A 24,253-nucleotide genomic window follows, 5' to 3' on the forward strand; every position below is an offset into this window, starting at 1 on the left:
AGTTACAGCTTGCATGTTTAGCCAAGACATTTGTGCCAGCTTTTCTGTTTCTTTATAATTAATAAAGGAAGGACTAGATTGAGGGTTTGGCTCAGGTTTGTTATCTTATCTTTCATATGTTAACAATTTCAGAGATTTTTTTTTGTTGTTTTGTCTTTTTTTTTTTTTGGGGGGGGGAGGGGGGAGCGGGATGGAGAGGGAAGGGGTGCTATAGCTTATAGCAGAAGGCACTGTTTCCTGGCCCACTTCAGGCCTCTGGAATCTATCCCAGAAATGTGAGTTTGAATCAGAGGATAACTTTTCGTAAAGCACATCCTTGACTGAATTAAGCAAGAACAAAATGCTTTCAGTGGAAAGTTTACTTCGGGCCAGGGAAGTCTCTGGAGGACCTTGCCATCTTTTTCTGCTGTGTAGATATCACTTTACATAAATAGAATTAAATATCAAATAATGCCAAGGTGTTCAGAAACACTAAGTATGGCTTACCCCAATTGAGAATATCATGGAGACATGGGGTACAGCATAGCTTTGCACCCTCAAAGTCATTGAAAGAACTTCACATTGGTTTGCTTGCTTTCTTTGGTATTTTTGTTTTGTCAATGTCACAGAAAAGTCCATGTTGGCCTCTTTGTGAAGCATTTGGCCACGTGCACAACTTTAAGCACAAGTCATTTAACTGATTTTAAAATGAGCACTTGGTCATAGTGATTTCTTGAGGAAGAGTCTATATTTTTTGAAGTATATTTCACATCTCCAGGAAAGGGAGAAACACCAAAACTTTTATCAAGTTTGTTAGGAAATGTGATTTATGAAAGAGAAATCTATCCCGTCAAGTAGCAGAAAAAATACTACATAACTTCTTTTAAATGTAACATTCAGAAGAGTAACTAACCAATGGAATATAACAAATAACGAGCTAAATTACCATCAGTTACCATCATCTTAACCAACCAACCAACAAACCAACAACACCAAAAACAAAAACAAACAAACAAACAAAAAACAAACAAACAAACAAACAACAGCAACAACAAAAAACCTGACACACTGAAATCTTCCAAATAAAGGCCAAAGACATGTTAGGATTAGAATGAGGGCAGTTAGCACATGTATACCCTCTTTTATACACATATTCATTGGTATTTTTTTCACGGAAGTTATTTTATCTACAGACATTGCGATTATTACAAGTATTTATTCTCCTTTTATGTTCTTTTATCTCCATATTAAAATCTTGTTGCCTTCCCACTGCTGTCCCTTTTAGATGAATGGGTTTGTTGCCACACAATTATCTGCATACCAAAATCAAGGACTTCATGGTTTAGAGTGCAGGGGAGGAAATTTACTGAGGATTTTGTTGACAAAAATAAGTACACTCACATGTGAAAAGAGACACAGAACTGCAGCTGAATAGGGCCTGCTTCCTTGGGCTTCTATCCCTTAAAATAGAAATAAATGGTAAGGAATAATGTTCTGATAAAATCAACAGATCGTTCTTTGCTGTACATGGAATATGCTTTGGAAATACCTGTAAACTTATTAATGGGAAACAAAATAAAGCCAAACAAAACAACCAACATTCCCTCCCCCAACAAACCAGTGGAAAAATGCAGTAACTGGAATTCAGCTTTTTTAATAAACAGTCTGCTGGTCAAATCTTTCACTCTCTTGATAACTAGCATGGAAAGTTTGCATTTATCTTAACTTCCTATTATGTCTTGAGACAGATTTACTTCTTTAAGTCCTTGTAACAAGAGTGATCAAAGCTTGTGTTATCAGTTCTTCAGATTTTATTCATCTGCTTTCACCAGATGTTGTTGGATGGTTTTGTTTTGTTTTATTTTGTTGGGGGGGAGGGAGTTATGGTTGGCATGTTATTTTCGAATAGACAGCAAGTTCTTTAAAACTAATAAGAAAAATGTTATGAGTGTGAGGAAATGCATACATACACTTGCACGCCTGTCTTGAAAAAGGCTTCCATTTCTCCATTTAGAGAATGGAAACCTCTATCCAGTTCTCAAAATGCTGCAAAGTGCTGAAAGTTTCATGTTTTAGAAAGCTGATATTCTGATGTCCTTTAGCAGCCTACTTTGCATGTTGTCTTTTGTCTTTGTCTCTAACATTAAGAACTTGAAGAGCCTTGCCTTTTGAGCCAGTATGATCTGGACCAAATTGCTACCTGTTACATACTTCATAGTTAGTTTCCTTTTCTTTTTCTTGCCTAAATTAGAGTGAACGTACAATAAATTTCACACTATCAGGAGCAGGCAGCGCTTTTTTTATCCTCTGTTCACTGGAAGGCACGTCTATACCTTCAAAAATATTTTACAAATATGAGAATTGTTAAGCATCAAATAAAGAACCCTTTCAGGAGATCTAGGTAATTAAAAACATATATTTAGGTGAAATCCAACCAATTTCAGTGAGCAGAGCATACAGTTAGGATGATGGAAGATTTTCAGGAGACCTACAGAGGTAAACTGAAGAAATCAGAAGACAACTGAATGAGTGTAGGTTTAGATTAGACTTTAGGAAAAAAATCTTTACTCAGAGGATGGTGAGGCACTGAAAAGGTTGCCCAGAGAAGGTGTGGATGCTCCATCCCTGGAGGTGTTCAAGGCCAGACTGGATGGGGCTTTTAGCAACCTGGTTCTGGTCGGAGGTGTCCCTATCCATGTCAGGGGGATTGGAATTAGATGATCTTTAAGGTCCTTTTGAATCAAAACCATTCTGTGATTCTATATGATTCTATGACTGGGAGGGTGATAGTTTAAAGTTAAAGATAATTTTGAGTACCTCATATATCCATGCTATCATTCACGGACAAGTGCAAGAAATAAATATATTATAGTCCACTCACAGTGAAATATTGCTGAAAGGAGGTTTGATCTCACTTAACTTTGCAATTCAAGCACACCCAGACTTTGCTCTTTCATATTTTCAAAATTGGAAAGTAATAGAAAAAAATCTGAAAACATTTGGGTAGTGTTTAAAGATAGAACTAAAGCTGCCCCAACTTTTGTACTTGTTTTTACACCATTAAGAAAAGGAATAGCACTTGGAAAAACATTTAGATTTTATTTTTTTAATTTATTTTTTTTTTTCCTGTGACCAGTAATTGCATTTATGTCTCTGTGGTCCTTTCTGTTCTTTGACTTGCTGATAAAATGCACCACCTAGCTCATGGTTGGACACATTTTCATCCTGTTTGTCTGGCTACGCAAACAGAGTCAGAAATGTTTTACAATATCATTGCCCCTGCTATTAAACTTATTAGCTCAATACATGAGCTGTCACAGATCCCACAAAAAAAAAAAAGATCACTAAGGTACTGAACATTTCTCTATATACATCACAGTTTTTCAGTAGAAATTTCACAGATCTCCTAATGCAGATAATTACACTGAAGCTGCCAGTTGCTCACCTTGTTCTGTGAGATAGTCTTTGTGAGACACTTTTCAAAAGTAATGAATAGATTTTTCCAGCATGCTTGTGTCATTTTATGAACCAAACCTTACACTCCCCTTCCCAAAAGACGTCTGTTGCCACATGCTGTTTAAAATACACACACACGCACAAAATGAAACAAACAAATAAACAAAAAACACCAAAGGGAAATATAAGGAGTTGTTAGGACGTATCCTGATTTCCCAGATACTGGCTTGCCCAGTATAACAGTATAATAGTTCTTTCCTTTTTTCACTCTTTAACATTTAGAAATGAGCATAAAACGTCTTTGCTGTTAGCATTCTTGGTCCATTGGTTTTGCAAACATGTAGTGAAATGTGATTAAAAAGTGTATTGGGAAGATCATATAAAGCAAGATGGCCATGGTATTCTGCTTTGGAAGAGCCACATGTTGTCTAGTCGGCGGTTCTGTATTATCGTATCTTTTAATGTACATGTTTTCTGAATTAAAAAGCAGGGGCACCAGCATAACCACAGCCCCTACATTAACCGTTCTGAACTTCCACAAAGACCTTAAATTTAACATTGTATTTAATAAAAATCAGTAATCTTATACTAGTTCAGCACTGCAAACAAGTCCACTAAAGCTTCCATCGAGAAAACAATTTCATTTTAAATAATGCAGACAATATTCTTCTAGTTTTCATATAAGTTTTTTCAAATATATGCAGCAGGTATGCACATATGCAATTTTGTTTCCTGTCATAGTTATTCCTGGTAAGTCAAAAAAACCCTATGTTGTTTTCTGCCTGTTGTGCATAATTTTCTGTGGTGCTGATTTGTGGTATTCGGGACATGTCTGTGTTTACATCTACCCCACTACTAAAGGATTTTTTAAATACAAAAAGTTTTATTTTATGAAGTTTTATTTCAAGAGTTTCAATTATTCTCTTTAATTATTCTTAACAGCTAACTAGTGTCTGAAAATCAATTCTATTAACAACCATAAAGGAGGAGAGAGAAGAGAGATTAATCAAAACAATAAGGAAAAGGGAAAAGCAAACAAACTTTACAAGGCAGTGTTTTTTTTTTTTTTTTTTTTTTTTTAGAAATTGTAATTTAGAGTCCTGCTTTCACTATATCCTAATGTTGTATCAGATTTGCCCCTGTGATTTGCTCCAAAAACTTTGGCTTCAGTCATGAAATGGGATTAGAGCTGCAAAATCTAAGAAAAAAGAGCAAATTATGTGAATTTGAAAATATCATTGCACAGTGCACACAGAAGTTTTATTACAGTGGATGAAAACCATCCATTTTCACATATCACGTTTGTCACTGCTATTCCAGAGCACATTATGGTTGTGTGCTCCTATATTTGTTCTATAGATTTTAGAGAGATTGCAGTTATGGCAACTGTCCTGACTTATGCTAATGACTGTACTTGGAAGTCATCTTGTTTGTATCAGTGATTGTTCCAATAATAATTTGAATTATTGTAGGGAGATAAAGATATCCCTGAAGATATCCTCCTTCCAGCTGGATCTGTGAGGAGGAACAGACAGGTCTCTGCAAATGTATAAGAAGAAATAAAGTAATTCACGTCCCTCACACTGATTAACAGCCTGACTTTTGGATTTTAAAGGAATTTGGCCCATATCATATGTATACATCATGTAACAATTATGGAGTTATAACAACAAGGTTGACAAAAATGCCTGGTTTTTGACTTTTTTTTTTTTTAATTATTATTATAAGAAAGCATGGGACAGATCACAGCTGCTCATGAAAATAAAAACATTCTCTGTGTTAAAGTGAAGATCGACCTCGTTAAAAATGGACCCTCAAGTTTTCAAATGAGCATCAAGTATAGAAATATGGTTAAAAGTGGTCAGTGTCAATGTGGTAGCTAAATGCGTATTTGGAAAACATATCCACATGGGTTGTTCAAAATTATCCTGTAATATGTTTCATCATCAGTTCCAAAGTTGTGTTATGAATCCACCTGATTTTCTCCTAAATAAAAAAACTTATAAAGATGGTTCACTGTTGCACTGAAAGCAAAGGATGTTTTGATGTCTGCATTGATGCTATGATGATGGTATGATGACCCCGTAGGAAAGGGAAGGCAGAAGAAAGACAAACCTCCATCAGAGAACTAAAGTCTGATTCTCGTGCGCAAGGGAAGAACTTCATTTAATTATTATTTCTCTTTTTATTGTATCAGAGGTGCTGGAAGGAAGATGGGAAAGAGGATGTTTCATAGAAATGCAAAATGAGAGATTTGGAGGGATTCAATAGTAGTTTAAATTGAAACACATCTCTGCTTACTTATGCACTCTGTTAGAGCTATTAGCTCTGGTTCTTTAGCCATAGCCCCTCAGCATAGTCAGTTGTTATATACACCTGGAATTAATTAGGAATGATGAATGCCCAAATTACAAACTCAAAATTTCTGCAGAAGAACCCCACATAAGTTGATTTGAAGTTAAGACTACAGCTGGTTTGCTTCGTTTGCCTGCCGCTGCCAAATTTAAGAGACAGCTTTGCCCAGAAAAGCTTACTCAGCTTTTAGTGGCCCTGTAGGCCTACTGAAACTCATTACAGCTTCAGTAATACACACAATATAAGAACTGTCTGTGATTCAGTTTGAGTTACTTCCAGAAATTACCTGAACTGTTGTGTGAAGTAACAGTGAAGATAATGAAAATCGTCCTTTTTTAAAAACCAGTTCATGAGACTGCTAAACAATAATGCTCTTCTGGGTTCCAGAGGAAGTATACTTTTTTAAATCAGCTCAATTTCTTCATTAAACAATCACATTTTTTCCAAAGAGCAAGGTATGACATCTCTAATACTGCGTTTTTTTGAATACCCAGACCTCTGAATTAAGTATGCACATGTATAAATTATTATTATTAATACTATAATTGTTTTTGTTGTTGTTGTTATTATGTTGAGAAAAAAAATAATAATGCAGATATTCCTGTTAATCTTTACCATCTTTACTTGTCAGTTGCATTTCTGGTATGTTCTGGATTCATGTACCAGGGACCTTGCTTTCACTCTGGGTTGAAAATGAGGCTTATTGTAGATGGCAGTCATCTGGACCAGGCACAATTTACCTTTGGTTAAACCATTCAGACTCTTCCGAGCAACTTTCTTACCTTTTGTGTGTGAAGAGATGTGATCCAAAGGATTTGCTCCATGATTTTCCCAGGCACAAAAGTGAGGCTGATTGGCCTGAAGTTTCCTGTCATCCTTTTCTCCATTTTTGAAGTTGGTGTAAAATTTGCTTTCCTGTAGTCATTAGAGACCTCCATCAGACTTCTCAACTTTTAAAAGAATACAGTGGCATTGCAAGGACGTCAGCCTGCTCTCAGTATGCTGAGTACAGCCAGTTGGGTCCCATGGATATTTTGGTTGTGTTCTTACAAACCATGCCCAATTCGGCCTTCATCCACTACTGGTCCTTTTCCTCTTTCTTGAAACCTTTTGCTAAGCACAAAGCTCAGGGAGAACTTGCTGGTGAGGACTGAGGTTAAGAAATCTGAGAGGCCATCACTTCTACCTGTGTCCTATGCCACTAAATCACCCATCTCTTTCAGCAATGGGCCCACATTTTCCTTGCTCACCATTTTAAATTAATACAACAGCATAAGCTCTAGTTGCCGTTAATATCTCTTACAAGCCTCAAGTACAGCTAAGCTCTGACTTTGCTGACATCATCCCTTGGTGACCAGGCAATATTTCTGAACTGGTCCTTTAGGCCTGTGTCTTCTTCCCATTGCTGTATGCTGCGTTTTTGGGCTGGAGTTCTGCCATGAGTTCCCTACTTAGTCAGGTATACCTTCGAACAGGTCTGCTTGTTGGCCAGGGCGTCAAAGTAACCATTCTTGTGCCTGGAGGATGCTGTCCTTAAAGGCCTGCCAGCCTACCTGAGCTACTTTGCCTTTTGGAGCTGCCTTCAATGCATTCCATGTACCTGCTCCCACTGAATAAACCCAGCCCTGTTCACCTGAAGTCCTAGGTCTGTACTCTGCTTCTTGTCTTCCTCTCTCTCTGCAAGATCATGACTTTTGATCTTGACCATGACTACTTTGAGGTCACTATAGCCAAGATTGTCTTTTATTATCACCTACCCTGACAGTTCTTCCATGTTTTTTACAAGAAGTATGTAACACTTGCACTGTGATCCCTGACATCTCTCCTGTTCCCCTCCTTCTCCACCCTCTGCTTTTCAACATGGTCCACCACTTGCTTACTCTGCTGTGGGTCATTCTCTCCCTTCCCCGTTGCTTCTAGTTTACATCTATCCTCATCAGGACAAAGGGATCCCTTCGGGCAAAGGGATTTTTTTTGCGTGTCTGGTGGTGTTCATATTTTGAACAAAAACACCACTGGGTCCCTTCCAGGCCAGCATCCATATTTTAAAGTATGACAAAAGAGGGCTGTCTTTCTCCCCAAACACATTCTTTGTTCCCCAGACTCAAGCTTTCCACTCCACTTTTACAAGCCTGTGGATAATCTATTAACTCATGTGCTTGTACACCAATGAGTGTTTTAGAGGTTCACCCTTCATCTGGCCTGGTAAGAAATCTTCTCTGCTACAAGCAACAGTGCATTTTATCTTAATTGTGATGTCCTATGTTCAGTCCCTGATGTAGGCTGGGGAAAACAGCTATTTCACATTTATGTTCTAGTTAATTTATCTGTGCACACATTTTCTTGACCTTTCTTAATTCCTGGGAATTTGATAGGTTTCTTATCTTGGTGACAAACACAATGCTCTTTTATACAGCTTCTAAAACTTTCATGAAAATTGATTTTTTTTTTTTGTTCTTTTGAAAGCATTGATAAAGTCATGTCAGGTTGCTATCTTGGATTTGTTATTTCACAAAATAAAATCTCTGGGCCATGGACGAGAGTCTGAAAGCTTTTTGGTAGCTGAAAAAAGGGAACGTTAAGCTAATGCACTGTTAGATCTAGAATGAGATATCCATTTTTCATTGCAAGCAATCTGTGCTTACATAAAAGCCTTATTCTCCTTTTTTTTTTTTTTTTCTGTCTGGTCCCAGAGGAAAGCCATAGCATCTGGCTGTTTTGAACTAAGACATCTTTATACTGCTTGAACAATGTAGCAGAAGTTTTATGATGAATGTGAATATGAAGTACCTACTAGAAGATACCTAAGGTTCATAATAAACAACCTGTTACATTAATATTTTAATGACATAAAATTGCCTTTCTTTAGAAATGATCATACAATGCTGAAAAAAAAAAATAACTTTGGCATTAGGAAAGAAGGGTGCAATGAAACCTTCTGCTACATATATGACAATTTTTACAGGATTTTAAAAAATGCTTTCTCTCCCTCTTCACTTCAAAGGTGAAAAAAAAAAAAAGAAAAAAAAGGCAAAATCATGAATGAGAATTACCTCATCATTTGACATTTTAAGTTGAACACTGTTTCACAACAAGAGCAGACACCCCATGTGCCAGACTGTGAGCTCAATCCCTGTTGCATGAAACAAGGACTCAAGTCAATGGCCACTGAGTCAGAAGAGCTGTTCTCAGTTAGACTGGGATGGGCAAGGGATGGGGCTCACAGCATGACAGTGCTGTGTGCCTCCTTCCTGAAGGTTTGGGGACCTGTGCTCTAACAGCTTGTACCTGCCTCAATCACCCTAGAAATTCAACCATGTTTCCTCTTCCCTTTTTCCCACCTGCCTCACCTCTATAAAAATACATATGTTTGGCTACCTTTTCCACTAAATCTTGGCTTTATTGAATCTGCCACTAGTGTTCAGTTCTCTCAATACTGTCTGCTCTCTCACAGTCAAACTGGAAAACATCATTGTTATGTACTAAACTGGCACACATTGCCCTTGATAAAAGATTATCCAGGAAGTACTAGAACTGCAGGCTCTCTCTCCCAAATGATCCTTTCCCCTTTCCAACTATTCTTTCTGAGTGAAAACCAGCTCTCTCAGGAGTGCTATCTTCAAAATGCTAACTGTATGCTCTTTGAATTAAAGGAGCTCAGAATCAATCCTCCCTCCCACCCCCCAAATGCCTGAGCAAGGCGAATTATCTGGGGTTTTGGTTTTGTCTTGTTTTGTTTTTCTTCTGTGCTTAGCCCACTAGCCTGGGTCACTGACAATTAATATCACAGCTACTATGGACAAACAAGCCTACAGAAAGAGAAAGGAAGAGAAAGAAGCATGTTTCACTGGTTGCTTCAAAGACTTGTTGGACGGTGCAGGGGAGGGGAAAGAAGGCAAATATGTATGCTACCGTGTTTGTGAAAAAGAAACTAATGGTATATGTAATTCCTCTATTCTGTGCAGGGAGGGCGAGGCCAGAATCAATATTGGCTTTAGGTTAACTGAGCAGATGTTTCTCATGGATTTTGTTAGTTGAGGACTGGTAAAAGCAAAGGATATATGAACTAGTGAACACACCAGTATGCTGTTGCTTGATTTAATGCAGTGAACTCCTTCATACCTGCAGATAATATCTGTGCATTTCCAACAGCAAGAAAAGGACTGGGCTGCATTTCCCCGTTCGCTACCCTGTCATGTGAGAAGTCTACCCTTCATTTTAACTTACTCTGTCATAAAAGCTCCGTACAAAGACAATGTGGTTTCTTTTATTTGACAATAGTAAAGCCATAAGAAATATAAATAGTACCATCAAACGTCAGAAAATGTCAGGAAGCAAATGAGATGTAGATACATTGCAAAGCTATATGAATACCTGACCTCATTCGCTATCACATTGCTATTACATTCACTTTCAACACCAGTCTGGAACTGCAGCCCACCTACATTTACTTCAGCTCCAAAGCACCCCTTACATATGCAGAGCCAAGTGAGCTGTACTTGGTGCAATAGGGATTTAGGCTGACTGACATTTAGGAAATGGATTCATAAGACATTTATAAAGTATCTTGTCGTCCACATAAAGAGATGAAGGCAGACTATTTTTACATGAGAGGATGAAAAGCTCATAGTAGTAATTTTTACTTCCTGTTACAGCAGTTTAGGTCTAGGTAGCCCCACAAAATCCATTTGAATTTAGTTTCCTTTTTATGACTCAGAGAAAGTTTTCTTTTACACAATGAAAGCTGTAGCTGTATGTTGCAACCCTTACAGTCCCTTTCCAACAGGATTAAGTGTTCTCTTCATGCAAAACTCAAAATGGGGCCAAAAAAAATGAGAGGAACACCACTCCTAAGAGCTGTGCCTGATGCAGCATTTCTGCACTATTTGTTGTGCTGTTAAAAATCCCCTCCCTTCAGATAGAGTAGGTTCCTCTATGGTGAGCCTCCTCTCGTTGCTAGATGTAATAGCATCTTCAGCCAAGATCCCTGTTAGAAGTGGAGAAACTAACTCTAAAGCTAGAACTCATAATTGAGTTTGAGTTAAGTTAATGAGCAAAGATTTGGCTGTAGATGGATCAATGATTTAAACACGTTGTGGCTAATTATTTGCCTGTAGTATGAAAAACACTTTAGAAGTTTCCATTTTTTTATTCTACAAACTCTCCAACAGCCAGACCCGAAGCCCAGTAAAACCCATAGGTTCCTTCAGCAGACTGCAGATTACACTCTGAATGCAGGCAGGTTTCTGCCTAGGGCTGTGAAATTTCTAGGTCCGCTCTATTCACCTGGGATCTATGAAATGGGGTTAAAGAAGGAAAGAAGGCAGTTCTCCACTGACATTTTCCCATGCAATATACATGATCCCACCTTGGGAAGAAGCAGATATAATGCTGTGACATTTACCCACGTCACACTGTGTCAGCCTGCTAAACTGGCACTTCATCCTTCCTCAGCTGTGTATTTTGCAATTATATCTCTCAGTTGTCTTTTCAGGTAGGAAGCAATAGGTAACTTCAGGTCTAACAGCCTTTCCCAAACTGTTGCAATGAGCAATGAAAAACTCATTAAAACTAGTCAGCCCATTTCTCCCCGCACGCACATATATGCACACTGGTGTGCTTCCCCATAGCATAGCTTTCTCTTGCTGTCTCAATTAATTAATTCTTTTGTTTTTCTCTTCCTATCAGGTGGACTGTTAGGTTATATTTATTCTGATTCAACTCAAAACATGATTCAAACATGAATCTGAAGGCAGAATAATCCCTGCTGGCAATAGAGAAGCACATTTGGATTCCCTCCCCTCATAAAAATGGAGTAATGGTTTCAGGTTACTCTCAATGGATGCAATGTTTTGGAGGAAAAAAACCTTTCCATCAAAATATTTCATTTTTTTTAGAAAAAAAAAAAGAGAAAATAATTTCAACAGAACCCTGTTTATTGTATTTCTTTTATCAAAGAATAGGCAAACAGCTTTTCTTCAACAATGTACCCCCCTTTGTTTCTGTTATATTTTTTATTATTATTATTATTTTACAAGAATGTAGTTATTGTGTGTATATATATATTGTAGTATATTTAAAGTATAATATTTTGAACAGAAAGAAGAAATTAAATGAATCTATGAAGCATACTGAAATTCTTTGGTAAGATTTCAGCAAAAATTTGGAAGGGGAAAGGGTCATTGGAGCCCACTGCTCTCTACAGTTAACTACAAAAATGTATAGATGTAGCATGAACATCCGCCAATGGATCATGTTCTTCCATGCCCTGCCTGCATCCAGTTCCTTCAGAACACCTTGTGGCTTTCAAAGAGTAGTTATCTCAAGTGGAAACCCAAAACTGAAGTGGGATTCTGCAAAATAAATAATTAAACAAACAAAAACACCACCACCAAAAAAAAAAATCCGTAAAATAAAAGCCCGACGCAGATACAGTAGCTCTGATTCCTCACTTGAAGAAATACGTTATGCTTTAAAAATATACAGCCAACTGAAGGGCTGGTCCTGGACAGCTTCCAAAGATACTGGATGTTATTTTTAAAGCAGTTCCTTCCCCCTACACCCCACTGCTGTGTCACAGGACACTTCAACATTGATCTCAGGCCTATGAATATTTGATGAGAAATCACACAGCTTTTAAGAAAACCACTCCCCTGGAGAAAAGCTGTTTCCTGAATGTCCATTATTCTTGTGTTCCAAGTATGTATTGAACAGTTCTAAGACTCAGCACTTTTCTTTATCCTTTCCCCCCCCACACACACCCCTGCAGAAACAATCCTTACAATATGGGATTGCAAAACAGATTTTTGTTGTTGTTGTTGTTCCTGTTTAAACTCTGAATAACTCCACCAATCAGGGCAGTTGTAATCTTCTGAATGTGCTTGTATTGTTTTGAGGGATTATGGTAGAAATGTCCCAACAGTTCAAACAAATACACATGTCAAGCTTCACAGCTCTAGGAAAAGAGATTTTAATATATATGCCACCAAATATTTAAGTAGTAAGCCAATATAAATACATACCTTATTTTCTTACATTTACACTGCAGCATTGGTTCTTTCTGTAAACAGAAACCCTGTTTGTTCACTGCACCTTATCACCATATCATCAGTCATCAGAGAAGCCATTTGTTCTAAATGGCTGAAAGTACAATCACCTATGGCTCTCAAGCCCCAGGCCTGATTTTCTCCCTCCAGTAGAAGTTTTCACCTGCTGACCCCTGTTTTGATGGCAACCAACAAAGTCCGATTCAGATCACAAGGCAGAGGGGCCACAGGGTGCATGGTTCACAGAGACCTTGAAAAATTTCCCTTCACCTCTCCCACCCTGAAGCTGCAGTCAGCTCCATGTAGAAAAAAAAGCAATTGGTTTACATGTTTCAAGACTGTAGGAACACAAAAGCTGCTATATAGAAGCTCCCCTGTCATCAGAGACACCAAAGCCTGCAAGGAAGCTACAGCAGCTCATTTTAAGAACTACATAACCTGAGGGGAGGAGGGCCTTCTGGAAAGGAAACTTAAGCCTTTCCCTGGTTTAGCCATCTTGGATACATTTTTAGGCACCCCCTCACCAAAGATAGACACAAAATTGAAACACTTTTTTGAAGGCCACAGTATGAAGAAGAATGAAAACACAGGGAATTTTGAAAGCGGTTGTGTTCTGTTCATGTTTAACTAGTTAATTCTCTTCCAAGCTGTGACGCACATGAGAAAGCTGAAGAAACACCCTCCAGTGAGTGCTGCATATGGCTGTTCATGTTTCATGTGAAAATGTTGTCCTATTTCCAGGGTCAGGATTCCCTGAATGCAGCAGACCACTTACCCCCTTCCATTACAAGCTGAAAACAAGCCTGCAACCCAGACAGCTGCTACACAGCACACAGGCCACTTGTACCTATTTAAAGAGTGATCAGCTTCAGTTTTGAACATTATTATTCATTTACCACTGCTGTGGAGAACTCTGTGTGCTTATTTTAGCAGCATGGCCAATTAGAGATCAGCAACTTGCCTATCCATAGATGTAAATAAGCACAAATACGTTCATTAACAAAAGAACTCTCACACATTTTTTATTAAAAAAATAATTTAGATGTCTCACTTTTCTTTCTTTTTTTTTTTTTTAATTTGTTTAAATATTAAACCACTGTTATATCCTCATAAGGAAAAAAATACTAAAAGAAGAAACATACTGTAGCTTTAAACCATTCTTGACTGTAAGCCAAAGAGAACCCTGTTGAAACAAATTGTTCCATCTTTGCAGAGAAAACAGTTAGGAGGTGGAAAACTGGAGCTGTGCTCCGGTGACTGGTGTCTGTAATGGGCTGATGCTCATCGGTGCCATCTCTAAATCCCAGCAGGTGGATATGCACAGTTGCAGCACCTTCCAGTAGACAGCTGGCACCTCTGTTAAATATTTTGTGGCAATACGTGAGTGCAGAGATGACCACAAGAATGCACCACACATGCTGTGCTGAGGTCTGATTTAAATGTCTGAAGCCAAGAGAAGCTCCACGGAGACTGCTGAGGACACGCACTGCATAAAGCAGCTTTTGACTACTCTGTGGCTCAGAGGAAAACCCAGGACACTCATAAAATGTGGTAAGAACACTGCTAAAAATGGATTTCTGCACTCCCTCTTTCACTTTTCTTTCTTGGTCAGCTTGGCACAAGCTCCTCCTTCAAGCTCAGTGGAACCACTCCCTCTGTCCCAGGCCCTGAGTCCTGTCACCAGACAATACCAGCATCTTTGCATCCTTCTCAGCCCCAGTGGCAAAAATATCACTCACTAAGCTTACTTAAGTATGGGCTCAGTGGATCAGGACTCCAAGGTGCTGCACTAACAGTACCACACAGTGACCTGAAATGGCTGGAGCTAATTAGCAGCCCCATGGTGATTTCCATGCTAAAACCATCACCATACTAGGGCTGGGCTAGGGCAGAAGCTCCTCAGCAATCTGAGCTGCAGCTGTGAAAAAAGGAGATAAATGGGTACAGACCAGGATCCAGCTGCATACCCATGCCCTTATCAATTCTTTATTCATTTGTTTTACACAGGATCTGTGGCATCCTTGAAAAACATTCTTAAGGTATGCATTATGTGGAATTTGGGGTTAATTCCCTATGAAAATTCAGGTCTACAGCTCATATCAGAAAGAAGCTGGCTATGTTTTTGCCTAATCCTACAATACCTTCTACTGTGTATAAGTAAAAGGAAGAAGCAAGAAGATTCAGGCTAATCTTACTGCTCTCCTCCAGTTTATCCCTCCTCTCACAAAACCTACAGGTTGCAAAAAGCTCTGCGCAGTTTTCAGGGATGCTATCTAGCCTAGTCAAGTCCAAGCCACTACAGATAATTTGTGTTATAGCAATTGCTTGCCAAGGAACTTTCTCAGGGAGACAGTCAACAGCCAGCAAGGCACTCTACAAGGAAGGGATTATATCCTGAACCAAAAGTTTGCTTTCAACAGAGCACTCTTCTCACGCTTACGTTATAGCAGAAACAACTGCTGTGCTTCAGCCACTCCCTCTAAGTGCAATTGCTCCATACTCACTTCTCACTCTGAGGTAAACAGGAACATATGCTAAAGAGCTACACGGGCCTTTTCATCGTAGCTGAATAAGGGCTACAAATTCTCATGAATTAGCACAGAAACGGTTTGGCTTTTACTTGGGTCTATAGTGGTACCATCAGTGAACTGAAATGTGCACTCAGGCCTAGGTGCTAATCATCTAACCTATTTCTTAGTGACACATAGCTAAGTAGCTTCAGACTCCTTTCTTTCTTTCCTTCTTGAGCCATTTATTTTTTTGTCCTTAAATCTGAACTACTGCTTGCTCTGCTCATGTTCAATTCTGCATTTAGACTGCTGAATGACAAACAGAAGAGGGAATGAAGGAACAAACTCAGGTGACACTTAATATCTAGATATGCTTTTGCCATGCATGTGACAGAGGAAAATGAAATTCCAAGAATCAGTGAATATAAGCCAGTGATATATATTGCTTTGATCCCCACGTACAAGCCTTGAATTAAACACTCCCAGATTATTCCCATTACTGAAAATACTCTCCCTGAAGAAATCAAATTTTTGAGGCCTAAAGGTAAAACATCCCAGCTGCAGTGAACTTTGTTCGGTCCAAGCGACTCAGCATTTGTTTTTCTCAGGGAAGCATAACTTCTGTAGGTTAATTATTCATAACTTGAAGTAAGGATTCCTCTCCACCAAGTATCATTAATATCCACTGTAAAAGCAGTATGATCACTGTACATTAACAGTTTTTAGCTACATCTCAGACATTGTTTTCTCTTTCCAAAAAAGGTTCTCTGACTGTAGCAGTAATATATTTTCAAAGTTTTCCTTAGCATACTCACAGCATACCTCAAACCCTATTTTCAGCCAAAGAAACGGAGGAAACTGCTATATACCAGTGGTACATGGACTTTTTTTTTCCTCATCACCACCAAAACTATTTGCAGACCACAACTAACTTACAAGTCTAGCACACAATATTAAAGAGCCAATGTAAAAATATCAAAAATGGTAGAAGGCCAGATTGTGAATTCTATGGATTTTCACCAGCTGAAGACGTAATATACATTCAATATGTATTGCAGTCTGTTTATTTATCTAAGATAGGTTACAGCTTGACATAACCTTGCCAAGAATGTCAAGTGATGGAATCCAAATATTTTGACTGTGATGATTAGACCACTAACATATCCTCTCTTTCTAATAGTTTCTTAAGTTTCACTTTGTTAAATATGTACTGCAGGGAATAATCCTGCATTGGCAATGGAAGTGACATGAAGAACTATTACTTCAAGAACCCATTCATCTCACGTTACCATGATTCCAAATGGATATCATTTTAATCTATTGGACAGTGCAAACTATAGCTGATAATGGTAAACCTTGTGTTATTTTTCACTGGGGCCAAAAGCCAATCAACCAAAATTCTTCCCCAAAATGACTCTATAACTTAGTTACAAATCTTTGGGGAAAATGAAGAACAAAAAGAGAAAGAAAGGGGTTTATGAAGTACATACTAACAGCCACCATCTCGGAGCAATGATTCTGCAAATGGACATTGTTTTACCTAATCAATCAAGTTTGTTAAACACAACAGAAACCCTTGATGTGTGTAATGGAGGAAAACTAGCAGCTGCTTAGGTCATCACTGGAGATTTTCCTACTATCTGATGAATATAGCCCTTTGCCCTTCCAAATTTCTGGTCGTGTATTAATGCATCAGAAAGAGAGAAACCATGCATTCAATGCCTGTTTTTCCTGATCAATAGAGGTTTGAAAAATTGATCTGTCAGAAGCACAGTCTCTCCACTAGTGGCATATATTTATGCTCTGCTATATTTAGATTTTAGAAGCAGGAGTTTTCAATACTGTGGCTTAATTCACCTATTGCAAATAAAATACCCATTATGATCCAAAGAACATTTAGCCTTCTACGTATAGCTAGACTTGAGTCAGCTCAGGTTTTACCATCAAAAATGAACATTTTTCCACTGTCAGTGAACATTTCCCCACAGTTTACACTCATCTCAAATTATGGATTTACTTCCTATAAGCAAACTTTTCCAAGGCAGAAGTGTAATTATGGTTGCAGAATTCAAAATGTTCTTGCTAGCGTCTTCTTTGACCAAGCAGAGGAAGAATTTGGTCAAAGCTTGCAATTACTGGCTAATTACCATTTCAACTTTTATGTATTTAATCTTATTACACAGAAGATCTTCCTGACTTTCACACAAGATATAAATAGCTGATCAACTTCAAGCTTCAAGAGACTGTGGCCTGTTTTCAGATGTGCTAAGCCACTGGCTATTCCTACTGACATCTAGTAGTTAACACTGGTTACTTAACACTATTGGGAAAAATGTCTGTTTATTTGGGTAGTTTAGTGAGGATTTAAATGCCAAATTTTGCATTTTACTTAGCCAAAAGTCTTACAATCAATGAACTAGAGCAATATTCCTGCCAATTCTCCTTTGGAGACACAGATGAAAAGAAAGCTGTTTTTGTAAAGCAGCTGCCTGGTGATTTCTTTGGGGGTGCCATTTTTTGTTTGTTTGTTTGTTTGTTTTGTTGTTGTAGCTGTTGTTTTGTTTTGTTTTACATATGTACATGCAAAAAATACTAGTCCACTGGAATCTGGTGAAACAGACCGTGATCATTTCTTATTGGTGCAGTGCCAAACAATTCCAGAGGTCTGCAGTGAAAGCACTTTGTGCACCATGTAACTGCTCCTTCAGAAGGAAACATGCATGTGCATCTTCCTACAAGTACTCTCTGCCAAAGGCAGTGTATCCAGAGAAAGACTAGACACTCCCTGTGGCCTTCATTCAATATACAGCAGCTTCTTGGAGCCATCTATGATAACATCATCTCCCCTTGTGGCACCTGGCTCCCTGAAGAGCTCTTTGCTGGAGACCAGCCCCACTGGCAGATCAGATACAGAGTTCCCAACATTTCCTTCTCCAGAGCAACTGCACAGAATTACATCCTGTGGTTTCCTGCAAGTGTGACTATGTTAATGCCAAAGCTAATTTCACATCCTACAGCAGAGAAAATTATTAATACTATCCCATTATGGCCATAAATAGGGTCAGTTTTGAGGGGGGAAGGTTTGTATTTTTTTTTCCTTTTCCTATTTTTTTTTTCCTTTTCTACACTGATTTTCTTTTGGATCTTCCACTTGAAAATTCAGAGATATGTATGTATGCGGAAAGTCAGGACAAAGAAATTATATGTCAGACAAAAGAAATTGGAAAAAATACTTTACTTTCTCTTGCCACTTATGACATGTCAAATAAAATGCTCTAAACAGAAAAACATGATAGTATTTTATCCCCAGAATTACTGAAACTCTTTTTGCTTATTTCCACAGAAAAAAATGGGAAGACCTGTCTGCCTGTACACATGCCATGCCGTAGTCCACGTTTCACTGGAAGTTTCATGACTGAGGTATGTGCCTTTTGGGAAAGTGTAGCAAAGAGATTAAAAAGCAGGCAGCATTGAGCATGACAGCATTAGCAGGGCTAAATGTAACACAAAGATCATGATATCAGATGAGTTCACATTTAGCCACTGATCAGAGTGAAACCCTGCCTTTCTTCCTGGGAGTCAGCACCTCTGTAGCAGAGCGATGCAGGCCAGTCTGAGCAAATGCACCCTGTGCTGGGCAGTACTGTTCCCAACCAGAAACAGCACATCATCATTGCTCTTCATCTCTCTGTGCATTTGCTGTAGTCTACAATGCTGTTTTTTCAAGGGAAGGAAAGCTTCCAAGTTTTGCTGATCTGCAAGCTGCCTCATGCTTAATACTTTGATAACCTGAGGGCTCCTGGTAGAGATGGTGGAAAGCAGAGACCAATTTTCATGTTGGCTCATTTTCGAGGCTCCCCTGAAAAGAGCAGAGCACTGATTATTTTTGTTTATGTTTACTTTCTCCTCTGTAAACAGATAATTTACTGCTGTTTGCAATGAAGGTTTAGATAAGTCATGAGAAGCTAATAGCAGCTGGTTAGATTTACATAAAAATAATATGCATTCACACATAAAACTAGAGTCAGTTCACTGCAACACTGTATCAGTCAATATGTTTAAAAAGCATATTAATTTCAATGAAAAACTGTGCTTTTCAGTTTGACTAAACCAATATAGTTTTCTATTCTGTATAAGTCAAGATTCCAAGTCAAATTTTAAACAAGGATAAAAATGCATAGCATGATTTTGAATTTTCAGCCAAGTTCTTCATCCTTTTCTGGTGCAATAAAGCTATAAAGATCCAACGACAACATATAGTATTCTGGAAGCAGATAGTAACAGGTGTAGAAGTAACAGGTAGTAAAAGTAAATAAGTATTAAAAGCCATTAAAGTACTAACTAAATTTTGCCTCAAATATTAAAAAGCTAAAAGTGTGTTTTATTGTTCTGGGTTTTATTCCATATGTATCTCATTCAACTTTTGAATTATGTTTCCCTCAGATGAACTTAGTCAAAAAAAAGAAAAGGAAGATTTTAAAGATTAGCTCATACTGTATAGTCTGAAATGGAAGCTAATACTTAATTAACCTGGTATGTTCAGATGAAAGAGTTTTTGTCTACAATCTTGAAGCAATATTGGTTACCATACCACTCCTTCATAAATGAAATGTATTTAAGCATCTCAAAACTCCACACAGCACAATAGCTTTTTCTTCCTGAATGTTTTCAAACTTATCCTATAGAGTAAATTACATCCTTTTCAAGAGATAGCTGTAGCTAGTGGAAGGGCAGTTGAATGCTTTTCACTCCATAAATGGCCAGGTTATATCTTTGTGTCAACCACAGTCATTGACTTGGAATGACATACAAGAGTTCTTGTTATATAGGTAGTATTTTCCATTAAATAGAAGTTTTTTGGGGGGTATGGGAGGAGAAAAACTGTTTCACCAGCTCTGCTGGAAGCCTCTACTGCTACAACAGGTGGAAGCAGGAAACAGGGCCAGAATTATTCATTCACCAGGCCCTCAGAAGAGTCCCAAGAACTGTTTCCTCAACTACTACAACTAATCTAGGCCTGCTGAACATGCGTGTACCACTAATACAGGTGATTCAGAGCTGGTTCAGTCTGGGGAAGCACACAGAAGTGTAACAGAGTTACCCAGCTGAACCATATTCTTTGGAACGCAACTCCCATACAAGCTTGCCCTTCTTTTTCATGAAACATGCAGTCTATAATTAGCCTCTGTCTGCCATGAAATTTTGAAGAAAGTTCTATTAATACCTCCTTTTCCACCTGACCACTTTGTCCATACGTACAATGAGTTGTTTTTATGTGTTTCCATGCAGAAAGAACAAACATTATTGCAACTTGTCTGAAGAGACTTTCTTTAGAGAAAGGCAAGAGGCAAACAAAGAACAGAAGAAAAATCCTATTGGAGAGTACAGAGGGTACAGACTTGTGTGAACAGTGAACATCTTGCGCCTAACAAAAGGGACAGATGCTCCCCTGAGACTTCATTCAGTCTGAGCTGCCATGGACAAAATCCCAGAATCACAGCAAAAACATCGATGCAAACACCATGGCTACAGGTCCCACAGGACAAATTCATTTGCATGCTTCTGAACTAGATGGAGCAGAACCAGAAGCAAACTAGCACCACCTTGTAGAGACATGCTTTTTTTATAATGAGCAAACGGATCAAGAATAGTTAGAAAAGATAAGTGGCTTAGCATGTTAACTACCTCCCCAGAAGAGTGCAATTAGTGTCTCCTTTGGGTTTCTAAAGGCATGAGTCTCCTCTTAGTTGCATTTGTAAACTCAGTTGCTGCTCTGTACATCTTCAAGGTACTCAGCACTCTGCAGTACCCTCAGCTTATCTCTATTGGCTTTGCATCTGACTGTAAATTCCACCACGGAATAAGCTCCATAAACATGCCAGGTTAATATAAATTGATATGAAACTGAAAAAGTTCAAAAGTTTCTAATTTTAGCTCCTGAACCTACCAAAATGATACACTAAACAAAGCTTTTGCTTAAAGAACACCAAATGCTAAGCACTATACATTTATGATCCCCAAATACTCCTGAGTGATAAAAGAAGCAACGGCACTTTCAGATTTTGGTAATGGCATTCTACAATGGCCACAGGTCATTAACTTTTCAGGTCAAGAGCCCAGAGCTACATATGCAGCTTTAAAGCACACAGAAGTGTTGCCTTGAAACAGGCCAGGAAGAAAGCTTTTCTGGTGTAGGGTGGTGGGAAAGGTCTGCCTAGTAATCAGGGCTCAGAAGACCTGGTGAAGACAATAAAATAGGTACAGAGAATGTAATTGCAGTGTTACAGACTTGTCAAGTGGAGGAAAATAAAAGTTTTCAGGTCACTGGCTTCTCCATCCAGCCCTTTCAGGTAAACAACCTGTACCAAGGTGTCCTGGTTTCAGGTAGGACAGAGTTAATTTTCCTCCTAGTAGCTGGCAGGGTGCTATGTTTTGGATTAGGATGAGAAGAGCGCTGATAACATGCTGATGTTTTAATTGTTGTAGAGCAATGCTTACACCAAGCCAAGGACTTTTCAGCTTCTCGCTCTGTCCTGCTAGCGAGCAGGCTGGGGGTGCAGCAGGAGCTGGGAGGGGACAGACCCAGGACAGCTGACCCAAACTGGCCAAAGGGGTATTCCATACCATCTGACGTCATGCTGAACAATATATAGGGGTGGCTAGCCGGGGTGGGGGGGCCGGCTGCTCGGGGATAGGCTGGGCATCGGTCAACGGGTGGTGAGCAATTGCATTGTGCATCACTTTGTACACATTATTACTATTATTATTATTATTATTATTATTATTGTTATTATTTTCCCTGTCTTAATAAACTGTCCTTATCTCAACTCACAGGCTTCACTTTCCCGTTTCTCTCCCCCATCCCGGAGAGGGAGGGGGGAGGGTGAGCGAACGGCTGTGTGGTGTTTGGCTGCCAGCCGGGCTAAACCACAACACAAGGCTTTCTCTGTCCTTTGCCCATATGTCTCCTTTTTTCCCCTTCCTTCTTCTCCAGCTGGTACTTCCATTCCCAGGCCTGTATTCACTTCACAGCATTGTTCCATATCTCATCCTGCCTTTTATCTGCTGTGTTTCTCCTCACTTACACTTTATAAAAATATATATTGATAGTCCCCTCCTCCCAACAAATTCTCCTTTCTTTCTAAACTGCTCTCCATAATTTACATCACATTTGATACCTACACACTGTTCTCTCCCTTCCTTCCTCACTCCTTGCCTCTCTGTTTCATCTGTCCTGATGATGGACTGTGAACTGTTAAAGACCATTTAGGACTTCATGCCATTCAGGCCTCCTATTCACAGTCATATAATAAAAATGGTTACAAGCAAGCACTGATGTCTTCACTTTCCACAGGTCTGTCTGTTACTTTACCAGAAAACTGAATCTTGGCTATATGCTAAAGATGCGCCTTAAACCCACACCTTTTCTATTTTTACCCTCATATTTTTACCTTCCAGATTATGGACAGCCTTGCAACGACAACATCTAGTGATACAGTCTGTGTAATTATTTCACAGGGGCCAGAAACTCCTCCACCATCCAATACAATCCTCTATCTGGTTCAGCCTGCTGGCTGAAAGGGCAACTATCCAGCTGCCTGCACTAAGACCACAGGAAGATATCTGAGGACCAGATCTGGTTGCTTTTCCTCCAAACTTCAGCAAGGTGGAAGAGACACCTGATCTAGGCCCTCCCTGTTCTCTTCAAGTGCAGGGAAGTCCTGAATGTATTGCAGCATCACATACCACCTTTCCAAAGGTGCATGTACTGCTGTAGGCATGAAAACTGTTCTTGGTACTTGCTTTGAGTGTGGGAAAGACATTCAGACCTCCAGCTTGCAATATATATGTGCTAAGAGCATTACAAAATCCATAGGAGAAAATTATTTTGTAACCTTCATGGAAGTATACAAATTGGGTGCTGAATTTATGGGAGGCCTCCAGAGATCTTTTAGACCCAGGAGTCTAACTGGCAGCTGCATTTCTCACTCCAGTCCTCCCAGTCTGGCTGAGGCACCGCAGAGCCTCCGTACTCCATGCTGTATCTATAGGACAGCAGAGGGAGAGGGAAGGAAAAACCACTGGCCAGGGACCAGTGTACTCCCTGCATAGTTCAGCAACATGACCGTGAGACAATGGTTAACATGGTTGCTGATTTCCAGCTTGTGATTTAATTCCACAGCATATCAAAGAGTTACCCAACTTCCACCAGTTTTGCTGAGTATATGCTAGATCTCCACATCATCATTCATTTTCTATTGGCAGGATTATAGCATGTCTCTGGATAACATTCCTAGGAATAAGCACAGAAAATTTGCCAGCTGAGTTCCCACAGAGATATGAGCCTGACTTGGAAGCTGTCACTTGCTCTACCTGCTCCTATATGTTCTGCATAGTGAACAACTTATTTCCTCAGCAGTTCTTGAAATCACTTCAGTGCTCTTATTTGCCAATTGAACCAAGAGAAACAAAGGTAGAATTTAACAATTACATTTTGCAGTTGAAGGAAAGATGGAAGAAAACTAGTAAAGAAAAAGAGAGACATAGCCCTTTTAAAAAAGGCTTTCACTCATTTAAGTAACTGAGTGACATTGCCAGGACGTACAGACATGTATTGGTAATCTTGATGCCTGGCAGGTAAAAAGAGTGAAGACATTTTCTTACCCTATGGAAGTTCCTTATAGGTCATGAACTCTAAATTTATCATCATCAGACACCACACACTGGCTTTTCTTGAAGGAAGAATGAATATAGAACATTTTCTCAAAGCTTCATTATATTTCACTTAGAACATGGCTGAACTTCACTGGAAATGATATTTACTCTCTATAGCCTTGTTTTTTACAAGGATTTTTTTTTTTTTTTTTATCTTACTCATAGCATACTGCTTTATCCACAAAAAAAACT

Source organism: Cygnus atratus, chromosome Z, assembly GCF_013377495.2.
Source record: "Cygnus atratus isolate AKBS03 ecotype Queensland, Australia chromosome Z, CAtr_DNAZoo_HiC_assembly, whole genome shotgun sequence".
NCBI classification, from domain to species: domain Eukaryota; kingdom Metazoa; phylum Chordata; class Aves; order Anseriformes; family Anatidae; genus Cygnus; species Cygnus atratus.